Raw genomic sequence first — 13,691 nt, forward strand, 5'->3', positions numbered from 1 at the left:
ACTACAGCACAAGCTGGGGGTGATCAGAACCTTACAACACAGAGCTCAAGGTGTGCCCACCAGCTCAGAGGGCAAGAAGAAAGAGGAAAAACATGTCCGAAATGCCCTCTCAGCCTGTGGTTACCCCGCTTGGGCTCTCAACAGAGTGAAGAGAACCAAGAAGCAGGACAAAAGGGAAACTGAACAGAGAAGGAAGGGTGTTTCTATCCCTTATGTGTCTGGCCTGTCGGAAAAACTGCAGAGAATTTTTAGACAACACGAAGTCCCTGTTTATTTTAAACCAGGAAACACTTTAAGACAAAAACTGGTTCACCCAAAGGACAAGTTGCCGACTCAAAAACAGAGCAATGTAGTTTATTCGATCCAATGCAGTGAAGAAAGTTGTAAAGAACGTTACATAGGTGAGACAAAACAGCCTCTACACAAGAGGCTTTATCAGCACAGAAGAAATACAAGTTCAGGACCTCAGAGCGCCGTGCATCTCCATCTTGAAGCCTCTAATCACTCGTTTGAAGACGGTGAGGTGAAGGTTTTAAGCAGGGAGAAAAGATGGTTTGAAAGAGGAGTCAAGGAAGCTATTTTTGTTAAAAAAGAAAGACCTTCTTTAAACAGAAATGGAGGGCTTAGGTTTCATCTTCCTGTTATTTATAATGGTATACTGAACCCCTGGAAAGGTAGAGGACCAGGACAAGGACATTCGGATGCTAATCAGGTACTCAGGGTGGTTGAGCCAGGGTCTCACAAAGACAAAGAGGATTCTAATAGCCCATTAAAATTCTGAATAGGCTAGCTCGGTAGATACAAGGGGGGAGTTTCTGTTGAAACAAACAACTCTTTCTACTTCAGGAAGGCTCCTCCCAATGGGCGGGTCTTACCACAGAACAGTATTAATATCAGAGTTCTCGATCTAAATTCTTTTATTGACAATGACTCTTGGATGAGAGTCGAAACGTCTATTTTTTCAAACTGAGTCCAGATGACTACAACTGAAGCTTTTTCTACTATGGAACACGCCTGGACGAATGAGGGATTACACCGACATAAAACCTTAATTGTTTTAAGTGAATGTGCTCCTTGTGCATGAACGCTTCCTGAATTAAATGCATGCAGCTCTGTGTCTCCCTCGGCACTACATCCCTGCAATGTTTTTTACTTTTATTAAACGTTTCTTGGTGTAAAACTATGATAAATATTTACCAGAGGAACTGTCCCACCAAACGAAGCCACAATTGGACAAACCTAAAAACCTGCCACATGCCACATAACTAAACACATCCAAACTCTCTAAACACATTCCACGTAAAAGTCCTTTCAGCTGCTCTCTCTGAGTCCACATGCCGGTTACTCACTCGTGGTCTGGTTGGCCTCGCCGCGCTCCCCTCGGCGTCCCTCGGCGTCCCAGGCGTAGCACTGGATGAGGTACAGCGCTCCGGGGTCCAGGCCGATGAAGGTCACGTTGGTGTCGGTGGTGTTCAGCGTGACCCTCTCGTTCTCGCCGGCGCCGTGCTGGAGCAGACTCACGGTGTACTGGACCGCGGAGGCGACGGCGGCCCAGGAGGCGTCGATGCTGCCGTTGCTGGGAGACGAGCTCTGGATCTGAGGAGGGGGCAGCACTGGGGGGACGGGACGAGGGCACACGTTAGTCATGCATGTAGGTCAGTGTAATCATTTAATCGTTACATTCATTAGGTTCAAAAGAGTTTAGACGTGCTCCGTAGAACTTTTGGGGTGAGAGGTTTGAAGAAGAAGAGTCTGAGGAGGAGAGAATGTGGCTGCTGCGGTTACAAGAGATGATGACGGCACAGCAACAGGATGTTAGAGGTACAGAGACACTTTAGTCTGATATATGAGCCAAATAAGACTGGAAACTCACCGAAAAGTGTACATTTTGCTCAGTGTTTGCCGTATGTTCCGGGAGACTGTAGTGGCACAAATTATTTTCACTTATAGTTATCTATAAATCACACTTTTTGCCAATATTTAGCTTTAAACCGTCCTCTTGGCCCAGTTTAGTCACTCTAAAATGTGTACAACGATACAACGTGATGTGAACGTACAGTCCAGGTTGTTTTTGGACTACGAGGGGCCAACGTAGTCTCCTCTATTGACGGGAAAGAATAATCATATTATAGCCTTCCTATATCTAAATACGATGTCAAATAAATGCCAAAGGGTGTTACGTGTCATAACTGGTTTTACCGGTACATGGAAGAAAAGAGTTGATCCTTACGTTTAGAAAGAACTCATCTAAAAAGGGAATTAGTTTACAGCAATATTTCTTTTGGAATATTTTGAACAAATATGGACAAAATAGGGCTTTTATTTTGTAAATCAGCTTTATCCTCTCTTTTCCTTTGAATGACACGCCTTTATTTTCTAATTTTACTCTACACTTTTCTCACGCTCTCTCTGGTCCAATGTTTGTTCTGTGTTTGCTTTTGTTAAAAAATAACATACATCAGCCTATTATCGGTTACCAATTTTGTTGTGGCGCTTCTGGAAATGAAAGGCTTTTTCTTCTTACGTTTTATAAGCCCAGGAGCTTTTATCTGACAAAAAAAGAATATGAGGTTAATTAGTTATTGTTGTTTCCTGCTTCTCATAGCAAACGTGTGAGAGTGGCTCCTCGGGGAGTTAGCGCTGTGTAACGTGTATCTCCAGTCGTTCACTTTTATCCCACGGCCCCCACAGAAGTCACCCGATCTCGGCCCATTGTCCCGTGGCCGCCGCAGGATTTCCGCCGACCATGGCGCCCGATCCGCGCTGCGACCCGACAGAGCCCACCCTCAGGACCTCTCGGTATCTGCGCGTCACCCGAGCCGAGCTGTGTCGGGTCGCGCACAAAGGGATGACCCCGCACCTGTCGCCGCCGTGTCACCTGCGGCCCGATCCATATCATGATATCTGGATAACTGATCCAAATGAACCAAAAAAACATAACCGCGAACGTGGGTTTTAGCCTCGAAGCTGCTGGGAACTCGTACGACGTATAAGGTGTGCTTTAGGAGCGGTTTGTGGATATTTGAACGAGCGACCCACCCACTGTGTAACTGAAGGCCATTGATGATGAATCCCATGTGAGATAAAGCGTCCCCTGCATTATAATAACCACCAAAGTACTTTTGAAGGGATCTGTGATTAGTGGTACTCGATGTTTCGGGGGTGGAATGCCTTTTGTAAAATAGTTAAAGAAACAAATGAGTTCTACAACAAGGATAAGGAAGGATTTATATATTTTTGTAATGGCTTTGTGTTCTGTGTTTAATATTGGACGTCTCTCATTCTCCACTCGCTGTGCTTGCCTGACCAGCCATTCCCAACACGTTTTGACAGACTACTTTACAAAACCTGAGGGTCTGGGATCCAACCCAGTCGCGCCAATTTCCAAAGGGAGTGATTGACAGGCGGATTAACCAATCAGACAAACGCATTGTCCGTTGGCGTCTAAACAAACATGGTGGATTACGAGGAAAGGATAAAAATAACAGATTGAGAAACGTTGCCGGCTTCTGCTGAGTCAACAAGCGACGCACTAAACTCTGTCAATCTGAGGTAAATGAAGTTATATATTTTGTTCTGAATGTTCCGAAAATATTTGAGAGACGTCTTCCGCATTTGAGAGACACGTGACACATTTGAGAGACATGTGACACAAATTAGCGGCGGTGGTTGGACCGGTAAATGCTGGAAAGTTTTTTTTGACGCCCCCCAATGGTCCGGTTCCAGACCGAGACGCAATCGAACAGAATGTGGGCGGGGCTGGCGGGTCAGGCAATCACTGTGCAGGTCATTTGAGTGTTTTTTGTGCTTCCTTCGTGTGTGTTTGTAAAGGACTTTTGCACCGTCATGTCATGTGAAACTGTCTGTTTGAGCTACTGAACAGTGACGTTCATCAAGTTAAATGGTCTATAAATGTTACTGCTGGCGAGTTTAAACGTGCTCAATGGTACTTTTCCGGTGGGGGTTTTGCCTCCTGCTCGTCGCCATGAAATAGTTTGCCCGGAATGTTCCACAGTATGGCATTAAACTCATCCGTCTGCATGGAGAAAAGGAGGCAATACCATCAAGCCAGGTTACACTGGCATGTCCCTGCCTGCAGTAAGTAAAAAAATGCATTAGTATTAGTTTTAAGTTAGATTATATATTTTTTGGGGCCAATTTGGATCGTTTTCCCCAAAATATGTCATTTTAATTGACTCGCCCACAGCCCTGTTTTACCTCAAACCTGTAAAAAGCAGTGCTGACCCATTTTGTGTCGTTCCCGCTTCACATTAAGGTGTTAAATAAAGCTTTATGTATTTAGGCAGCAGGTCGCCAGACTCAAATATCAAACTGTGCAGAGGAATTAGGGCCGAAAGCCAATATGTTAAAAAGTGCAAATATCTGGCTTTATATAACAGCTGAAGAATTGTACCTAATGTACCTTAATATCACATCAAGTAAATTCGTTTTAAATAGCGGATGTAATCACTTTAAAAGTCTAAAATTTGTTTATAACTTTTTTATTTATCTATATATATTATTTTCAATCTGATGAAATGCTTTGCACAGCTGCGTTTATATTCTCCTAAGCTCAAACTGGCCCCGCCCCCAAAAGGAGGAGTTACAACTGAAACTTGCCCTGCCCTTGTTGACTTCCAAGTCAATCAACCTCAGGGATGTCTACACTATATAATTCAAATTTGACAGGTTTGTTTTCTGCCTATTGGTGTATTGACGTTATCGTAGACTGAAGGGAGATTAAACAGCATCTCGGACAAACGTTCCGATTTAAACGCTTTTCTTTCCTGACAAAAACTTCCTCAGTCGCTCTTCTTTTAAACCATCCCTTCCTCCCTTACATCTTGACCTCACCGTCTTCAAACATGTGACTTGTGGCTTTCGGCTTAAGACGCACGGCTGACTGCAAACCAGAGTTCGAGTGTCTTTGTGTGTAGCGTCGGCTTCGGTTTCGCCGGCGTCGTTCTCATTGTCGCCTCCTTCGCCACAGCGGACGGTTTGATATCGACAATCGGCGGCGAGTCTTTACGTACGTGTCTTGGCTGTAAGCGGGAGCGCGGGCTGGCTGCGTCCCCCGTCGTTGGCGGCCATGACGGTCAGCTTGTACTCGGTGTAGGACTGGAGCGACGGGAACTGGGCGGGGCTGGACGTCACCACCACCTCTTGCAGGACGGTGGGCGGGTCTAGAGTGTCCAGAGCGCGGACCACGTACTTGGTCACGTCCGCTTTCGGGACAAACGCGATCTCCAGGGCGGTGCTGCTCACGGGCGTCACTGACAAGATGGCGTTGATCTTATCAGGAGCTGCGGAGGAAAAGCCATGACAGAAAAGAGTCAGTAGATGATGTTTTAGTGGACCAAACTGTTTACGAACCGACAAAGGATTTTTATAAAAACGACAAAAATGTGTAAGTTAGCTAGATTTTTTAGGGTGTGACTGGAGAGTTTAATCTGCCTTTTCACTTGCGAATATACGGTTTACTCACACTTCTTTGTATATGTAGTTTTTGAGACCTTTCGTCAGTGCAGCGCCGCCTTTTAGCCGATGAATCTGTGCACCCACAACAGCTCTTTTGAATATGATCATAGCTTTACAATCTGACAAATACGAGCCATAAATGTCGCTGTAAATATCTTGGTTGAAGTTTAATTATCGTACAAATTTCACATCTAGAACCAGAAGTGCCCGGCCACTGATGTGTTGAAGAAGTTTGGACCTTTTCCGGAGAAATCTTTAACCTTTGGGAGTTAAATTCTCAGCCTGCTGTTGTTTCTTTGAGCAAGACACTTCACCAACATTGTTTTCTATACATAATATCCCAAATCACCATGGGATTTGACAACTTGGGGAACTTGATGAAGGAAAATCTAACTCAATGTATCAAAGTAAATCACATTGAGTTATATTTGTAGCACTGAAGCTGCTCTTTAGCTGTGCTTATGACAAGCAAAAGGATTTACTCGTTTGCACTGGTGGAACGAGTGACGCAAATTTGTACTTAAACGTCAAAATTTGGCACCCGAAATACTACTCAGTACTCCTGATTTTAAATGCGATGAAGTACAGTTACATGGCTAGAATTTTCCTCGGTTGCAAGTATGTGTTTAGAAAAGCAAATAAAATAAAAGTACTATTACTCATAAGAAATCGACTCAATTACAGCTACGCGAGTATTTGGAATGAGTTGCTTTCCACCCCTGCTTGTGTCGGAATGATTGTATCGCGCACTCTTCTTGTCGTGGAAGTACTTTGAACGACTTTGCGTACAATTACGCTCCACGGCAGCGATCATCAGCACAAATACGGCAGAAGAGCAGAATAAGTCCAGTCACCTGTCAGCACCGAGCCAGTGAAGCTCTCCAGCACGGCCCCAGAAGCATCCTTGGCCCGAAAGGTGAAGGTGTAGTTGGTGTTGGGGGACAGCGCCACGTTGATCGAGCCCATGACGACGTTGGCACCGAACGTGGCGAAGGCCAGCTGCTGGAGGGCCTGCTGCTGGACGTCTTCGGAGACGCTGACCTCGTATGAAGTGGCACCGTTGACTCTATCCCACACGAAAATGATGAGTTTGGAGGAGGTGTGGGACACCGTGACGTCTGGGGAGAGAAACTTCTGTTCAGCTCGTGAGTTTGGATGATTTCTGTTTTTTTTTTACATTAATCTGAATATCGGTTCACATTTAAGTATTAACATTACGTTATCTAAAAAGCAGAATAATCAGATAACTCAAGAGTAGATCTGATTTTGGTGTGCGTTGCACAATTGTAGACGTTTAGTTGAACTGTTATCTTTAGAAGCAAACTGCATTTTAAAATAACTAATTCAACTTTCAATGATAATAATAATAACTATCAATCTTTAATATTTTGTTTTTCATTATTGTCCTTCCACATAAACCTGTGTGAACAAACAAGAATAATCAGATTACTCTTTACTAGTATTTCAATAATCTGATAACTCCAGAAATGAGATAATGACCAGCTTTTGGTGTCCATGTGGTGAACAGTCATTCTAAAGATTTAAAGTACAATGTAAAGTAAGCGTGATGAGACAATATGGACCCTAGAATTACTCAAACTGCTGACGTTTAAACAATGATATGGAAATGCAATCACACATCATGTTCTGAAATTAAACAGACAAGACTTTTACAAAACTGAACTTAGTTAGAAGCAGCTCTATTTCATGCATATCATTAGTTTATTGTCCCATCCTTAACATAACAGTGTTTTATCATTAACTGGGCGTGTCATCATTTGTGTGCGGCTTCGGTGTCAAGTATTTTAGTTGAGGTTTTGTACCATTTCTGAGACAATCTGAGGCCTGATAAGCATCAGGTTTACTCACAGAAGCTCAGGAGTCAGAGCTATTCACCTAAAGCCAGCAGGATATACGTTTCTTTTCACTTCTGTTGAGCCTGAACTAAAGACCTGACATTAATATAACAGTAACAGAATACACCGCACCACAGAATGGACACTTAACTAGCCAATTTACTAAATAAATACATGTTGCATTCACATTATGCAAAACTAATGAAATAACAGGAAGGACATATTTTCATAGTTAAAAAACAGGATGAGCATAGTGGTTATTTCATCATTAGCAAGAATAAATTGACATTAGATTCATGCAAAAAACAACTCCTCTAGAATTATGAAGATTGAACTAATGATTTAAAAGGACATACTTGCTTGTGCATCTGCACGCTGTAAAAATAAGAAATAAAAACATTATTAGTCAGTTTAATAAATCACTTTCTCAATATTCTGAAGCATTTGCGTGTTATTACTTTACCTGTAAACTGACGTGCAGCAAGACAAAAGCCACAACCCACTTAAGAACCATTATCCTTCTGTCTCATTCAATGTTTCTGTGAATCCTTTACAACGTTTTGTTCTTACTGTTTTTCTGACTAAATGTCTCTTTTCGTGAGTTAAATGTCCTTCTGGCCCCGCCTTCCCCGTGTCTGTTGGCCAATCGGAGACAATCAGAGATGAACCTAAAGGCAGGTAAAGGTGGAAACTAAACACCTAGATCCTGAAGGCTGCGGAGATGGTTGAGTCACCTTAGACTGCTGCTTCCAGGTTTGGAGGAATAAAAAAGGGGTTTTCCAAAACTAAACTCCAGATTCCACCCTACGGTCACTGAGTTATTATAGTGCTGTGCTAAGTTAGTGTTGCATTTCAAATAAAAACCTTGAAATTTACCTTTGAGGTGGGTTTTTGACCCTGTCTTCCACAGCCATTGAAATGAAACCATGTGAGAATGTATTGTGCTGTGAAGCCTAAGTAGCTGTACATTTAGTGTACATAGAAAGCCTATTTTTATTTTTATCTTATAGTAGATTTAAATATTTTTTCTTTAATGCTTTGGGAAAAAGTAGAAACCTGGAAGAGTTCCACCGTGAAGGAGAGATCTGAGGCGGACGCGAGATGGACAGTGGAGCAGGAGCCACTCAGGAGGAGAAGCAGTTCTTCAGGAGGAGAAGCAGTTCTTCAGGAGGAGAACCAGTTCTTCAGGAGGAGTTCTTCCAGGCAGATGAGGAACCGTTCATATGGAGTAGAGGCGTCTCTCCAGGGACTCGAGGAGCATCTGGTCATCCACAGGTCATCGATGTGCCTCCCCTAGCACAGTTGGTCCTAGGGCAGCGGAGCTGAAACTGTAGGTTTATGTTTCTGTTCCTAACTGGCCTGACCATAAGCCATTTCAAAGAGGAACGTTTTAAGCCTGGTCTTAAATGAAGAGACTATGTCGGCCTCTTTAACATGGACAGGAGCTGATTCCATAACACAGGAGCTTGGGAGCTAAACGCTCGACCTCACTGTGCTTTTAGAGACTCTGAGACCACCAGAAGGCCAGCATTTTGAGAGTGAAGAGCTCTGTTTGGAATACACAGATGCACTTGGAATGATACTCCATGACTTCACGGCTCATGCCTTCTACAAATAACGTTGAACTATTATTTTCTTTGCCCAAAATATTACAAGAGGCAAATCATTATTATGAATTGTTTTCTTCAGATTAACACAGACCAAAGAAAACTATAAAAAGTGTTTTTTCTGTGTTAAATGTAAATAATAGATCAATGTCCTAACTATTATCATCCTTCTCTTGTCCAGAGTCCAGCAGCTGTGGAGAGCAGAGCTGACCGTCCTGACCACAGCCCTGCAGATCACAGCACACAGGAACACAAAAAGAATATAGTAACACAGTGGCTCAGTGGTAGAGTGCTCGTCTTCTGAGAGGTAGACGGTTCGAATCCCGCTCTCTCCTGCTAGAGGAGGTTGGCAGTGCGATAGCAGTTGTGCCCTTGGGCAAGACTCTTAACCCGCTTCGCTCCCAGTGTCAGCGAACAAATGGGTGACTGTATTTTATTTGTTTGTTTCAAAATGTTTTAAGATAAGATAAACTTTATTTACCTTTACATCTGCTTTTGTTTTTTGACACAGCAACTGTGGATTTTAAACTATATACAGAATTAAATATTTTTAACCATTATTAAAACCAAATAAATCAAATAATCCCAATGATCAATCAGAAGTAAAAACTGTTTTTATATATTTAAAAGATGAAGAATTTCCTGTTTGTGTGTGTTTTATGCTTACTTGACTTAAATACTGAGATGTTCAGTTGTATTAATCATAACACAGAAGTCCCCAAGACTCTTAATAAGAGAGTCCCACAGTATAGCTTTATGTGGTTTTATGTTGCACCTTAACGCAGACAATGACACATTCAATGACGATGGCAACGAACCTTTTCTGATTCTGAAACTCAACTCAACTCTGACTAAAATCAAACCAGTCATGTGCTCATTTCCTTGTATTTGTAGGTTGTATTGTTACTGCGGATCAGAGTTCAGCTGTAGCTATAATCAGATTTACATTAATTCAACAGAAGTTTGTTCATGTGCATTATTCCTATTAAATAAATGAATAAACAGATGTGATTTGCATTTATTAAAGATTGACAACATGGTACAAAAAAAAGGTAATCAATCACAATCGTTAATACTAGGGCTGGGCAAGTTAACGCGATATTATCGCGATATTATCGCGTTAACTCATCACTTATTTAACGCGCATTAACGCAGGTCGGATTCCCCTGGTCCGCACCAGTTCTAAAGCCTCGTACAAACCGCTGCGGCCGAATCGCGCCCGACGCAGAATTTGAGCGCGTGTACATTAGAAAGACAAACGCACCGGACGCGCGTTCTCGACGCGCCGGACTAAATACACTCAGCAGCAGACGTGCGTCCGAGTCGTCCTGCACATGTGCAGTGGAGGAGTTGTGCTGCGTTGCTTTTCTCGTGGTGTAAATGGAGTTTTTAACTTTACAAAGCCAGCCGAGGCAGCCAGCCGAGGCAACCCGCCGGGGGCCCGCCTGAGCAGGTCCCGACGGGGGACCGCCTGAGCAGGTCCCGCCGGGGGCCCGCGTGAGCAGGTCCCGACGGCCGCCGTAGCTGGGAAGATCCGCGAGAAGGGCCCGGCGCGCGTCTTTATCAGCTGAAAACGTGAATAATCTGGTGCCTTAGCAACTGGCTTAGTGCAGAGGAGTAAAAAAACACCCTGTTTTAGGAATCTACAAACTTTTCTGGTTCTTTTCAATGCCCTGTCAGTGGCAATAAGCTTTAGTTTTGTGTTTGATAACATTGTTTAAGTTAAAATGTACAAAATGTATTTATTTGTATTTAACTGGTTAAGTGTTTGTTTGCACAACTAATGTTATGGCGCTTTAGTGTCAAGTTCTAAGAATTTACAAACTGTACTGAAGTGTTTTCTGGTTTAGGGACATTTGGTACTAGACTTGTTATGCTGCTCCCTAAAATGTGTTTTGAGAGTCTAGTGTTTAATGAGATTACAATTTTTCTGACGTTACCTCCGAAGTGGCCTGTTAATCTTTAATGATTGTGGCTCAGGATTTTGTGGCAAGTGAATACTAAATATTTTATTTAACTGCTACTGAATAAAAATGCTGATGCACTTTACACTTCTTTTGAATTAATTCTGAATTTTGCACGTAAAAATGCAATTAATTGTGATTAATTAGGGAAATAATGCGATTAATTTTTAATCGTTGCCCAGCCCTAGTTAATACACAATTAAATTTAAAAAAACATTTGGAACAAAGTGTTTTGTGAGGCCAAGATGAGAGGACTTACTGAACAGGATTCCTTAAACTAGCGTAAATGAAGCTAAATTACAATCCCAGTTCCGTTTTAAATGAGGGAGAAAGTTATATTGTGGTTATACAACTCTCTGAAGCCTGATCTCCAGCTTTTTGAGTCTGTGTTTAGATTCACATGATCCAGCTCCAGAAGCTCCATCTTCTTTTGTCGTTTGGTCAGGATGATGCACATTAAGACCAGGGTTTCTTAAGGCCTGGCCTGAGCTGCAGCAATTCTCTTTAGAGAAGCAGATTTTTTCATGGTTCCGAAGGCTCTGACCATATGCAAACCCTTTCCCACACTCTCCACAGACAAAGGACTTCTCTCCTGTGTGGCTCTGACGGTGCGCGGTGAGCACTTTAAAACTTCTAAAATACTTTGTACAGTGTTCACATTTGTATGGCTTTTCTCCAGAGTGGATTCTCAGGTGATATTTGTAGTTACCAGAGTGAGAAAACCCCTTCCCACACTGGTCACATGTGTACGGTTTTTCCCCTGTGTGGGTTCGGTAATGAAGGGTGAGATGCTGTGATGTCTTAAAAGCCTTCTCACACTGGTCACATTGGTACGGCCTATAATTTCTGTGGACACTCTGGTGTCTCAAGAAATTCCCTTTGGTCTTAAATGTCTTTCCACACTGATCACAGCCAAATGCTTTCTCTTCTGTATGAGAACTGATGTGATATTTGAGGGTGGCAGCAGAGCTAAATGTCTTTCCACACTGACCACAGCCAAATGGTTTCTCTCCTGTGTGAGTTCTGTTGTGTTGTTTGAGGGAGGCAGCAGAGCCAACTGTCTTTCCACACTGATCACATTCAAAAGGGCTCTCTCCAGTGTGGAGACGCTCATGAACTTTGAGACGTTGTTTGCTTTTAAATCTGTGACCACAAACTTCACAGTTGAATGGCTTTTCTGCCGTGTGTACAGATCTGTGTATTTTAAGAGTTCCCGATGTAGAGAAACTGCTCTCACATTGATCACACTTGTACGGCCTTTCTCCAGTGTGGATTCTCATGTGAATTTTAAGGCCACTAGTCCATGCAAATCCTGTCCCACATAGGTCACATTCAAATGGTTTCTCTCCTGTGTTAGTTCTGTTGTGTTGTTTGAGGGAGGCAGCAGAGCTCAATGTCTTTCCACAATGATCACATTCAAAAGGCCTCTCTCCAGTGTGGACACTCATGAACCATGAGATCATATTTGCTTTTAAATCTGTGACCACAAACATCACAGTTGAATGGTTTTTCTCCTGTGTGAGTTCTGTTGTGTTGTTTGAGGGCAGCAGCAGAGCTCAATGTCTTTCCACACTGGTCACAGGTGAAGCCCATTCTGTCGATGCTCTTGTAGATCTGCCATGACAGAAAAGGGAGATGTCAATTAGTAATAATATCAAACAACTTAAGTAGAGTTTGAAGTGGCGGTGTTGAACAGTGAATATCACTCCCCCTCTTTTCCCACGTGATTGGCACTGGCCTCATCTCACTTCCGGTCCACGACTTTACACCGACTTTCAACTGGCAAAGACGTTCTTCAAAGACTAAACACTCAACGCTTATTATATTTAGTGCAGCACTATTAGTATACACAAGGAAAGTTTCAGATGCAAGCCATATTTCTGTTGGTCGATTACTTAGAGTCCATTATGTTAGACCTGAGCTAATCACCAATGCAAAGAATTAGCATTTTCTACATACAAATAGGGATGCATACCTAAACCCATGTTCAGGTTCAAGTCCGGATTCGAATCCAGAGGTTTAGGTTCAGGTCCGGACCTAATGAGTCTGGCTGAACTCATGCCATTTTTGCATAATGTTACAACAGCGTAACACAAGCTACTTGGCTCAATTAAGTTGAAGACACATGAACAAGGACGACTATCAAACACAAGGCTTAACTGCAGACTGAAATAAACTCAATTTATCTGGTTTATTCACTGTTTATTAACAGAAGTTACAACTTACAAATCACAAGCTGCTAGCTAACACACATTCATGTGTTTTACTAGAGGAACAACTTCCGAACAAGAGCATGTTGAGTATTGGTATTGGGGCAGCTGTTTCAGCTGATACTATGTTTGTCAAGTGTATTACTGGTTTGACTGGGCTGTTCCCCACACCTGAAGTTTAATGCCTTTAGATACATTTCCACTCTTTAATTTTGCAGATCCATTGGCATCAAAAGTCACATAAAAACCTTCAAAAACTAGCATAAAAGTCAACTAGAACCACTATAAATCAATCAACTCAGTATCAAAAATAGAATATGAAAATATTTTACACTACACACAATACATCATATTAACAGCATTAAACACAAGACCATATTTAACAACTGTAGAATACAAATACTATTACAAAATATAAGCTCCAATTAATGAATCCAGCAATTAAACAATATTACTTTGACCTAGTATTTACTTAGATGTATAAATATGTATATTGCACATTAACCCACTGAAATAAATGCTACATCACACCACAACATAACTGGGGCGGAGCTAAGAGCGGGCTCAGGAGACGAG

At 42.4% G+C, this 13,691-nt stretch overlaps 1 pseudogene; it reads right to left on the reverse strand.

Annotated features, from left to right (window-relative positions):
* Positions 1-11,249: 11,249 nt before the first annotated feature.
* On the reverse strand, positions 11,250-12,498 carry LOC140353474 (uncharacterized; annotated as a pseudogene).
* Between the last annotated feature and the right edge of the window lie 1,193 nt (positions 12,499-13,691).

This window comes from Eucyclogobius newberryi, unplaced genomic scaffold, assembly GCF_026437365.1.
Source record: "Eucyclogobius newberryi isolate DKJ021-1_F unplaced genomic scaffold, fEucNew1.0.hap1 SCAF_9, whole genome shotgun sequence".
NCBI classification, from domain to species: domain Eukaryota; kingdom Metazoa; phylum Chordata; class Actinopteri; order Gobiiformes; family Gobiidae; genus Eucyclogobius; species Eucyclogobius newberryi.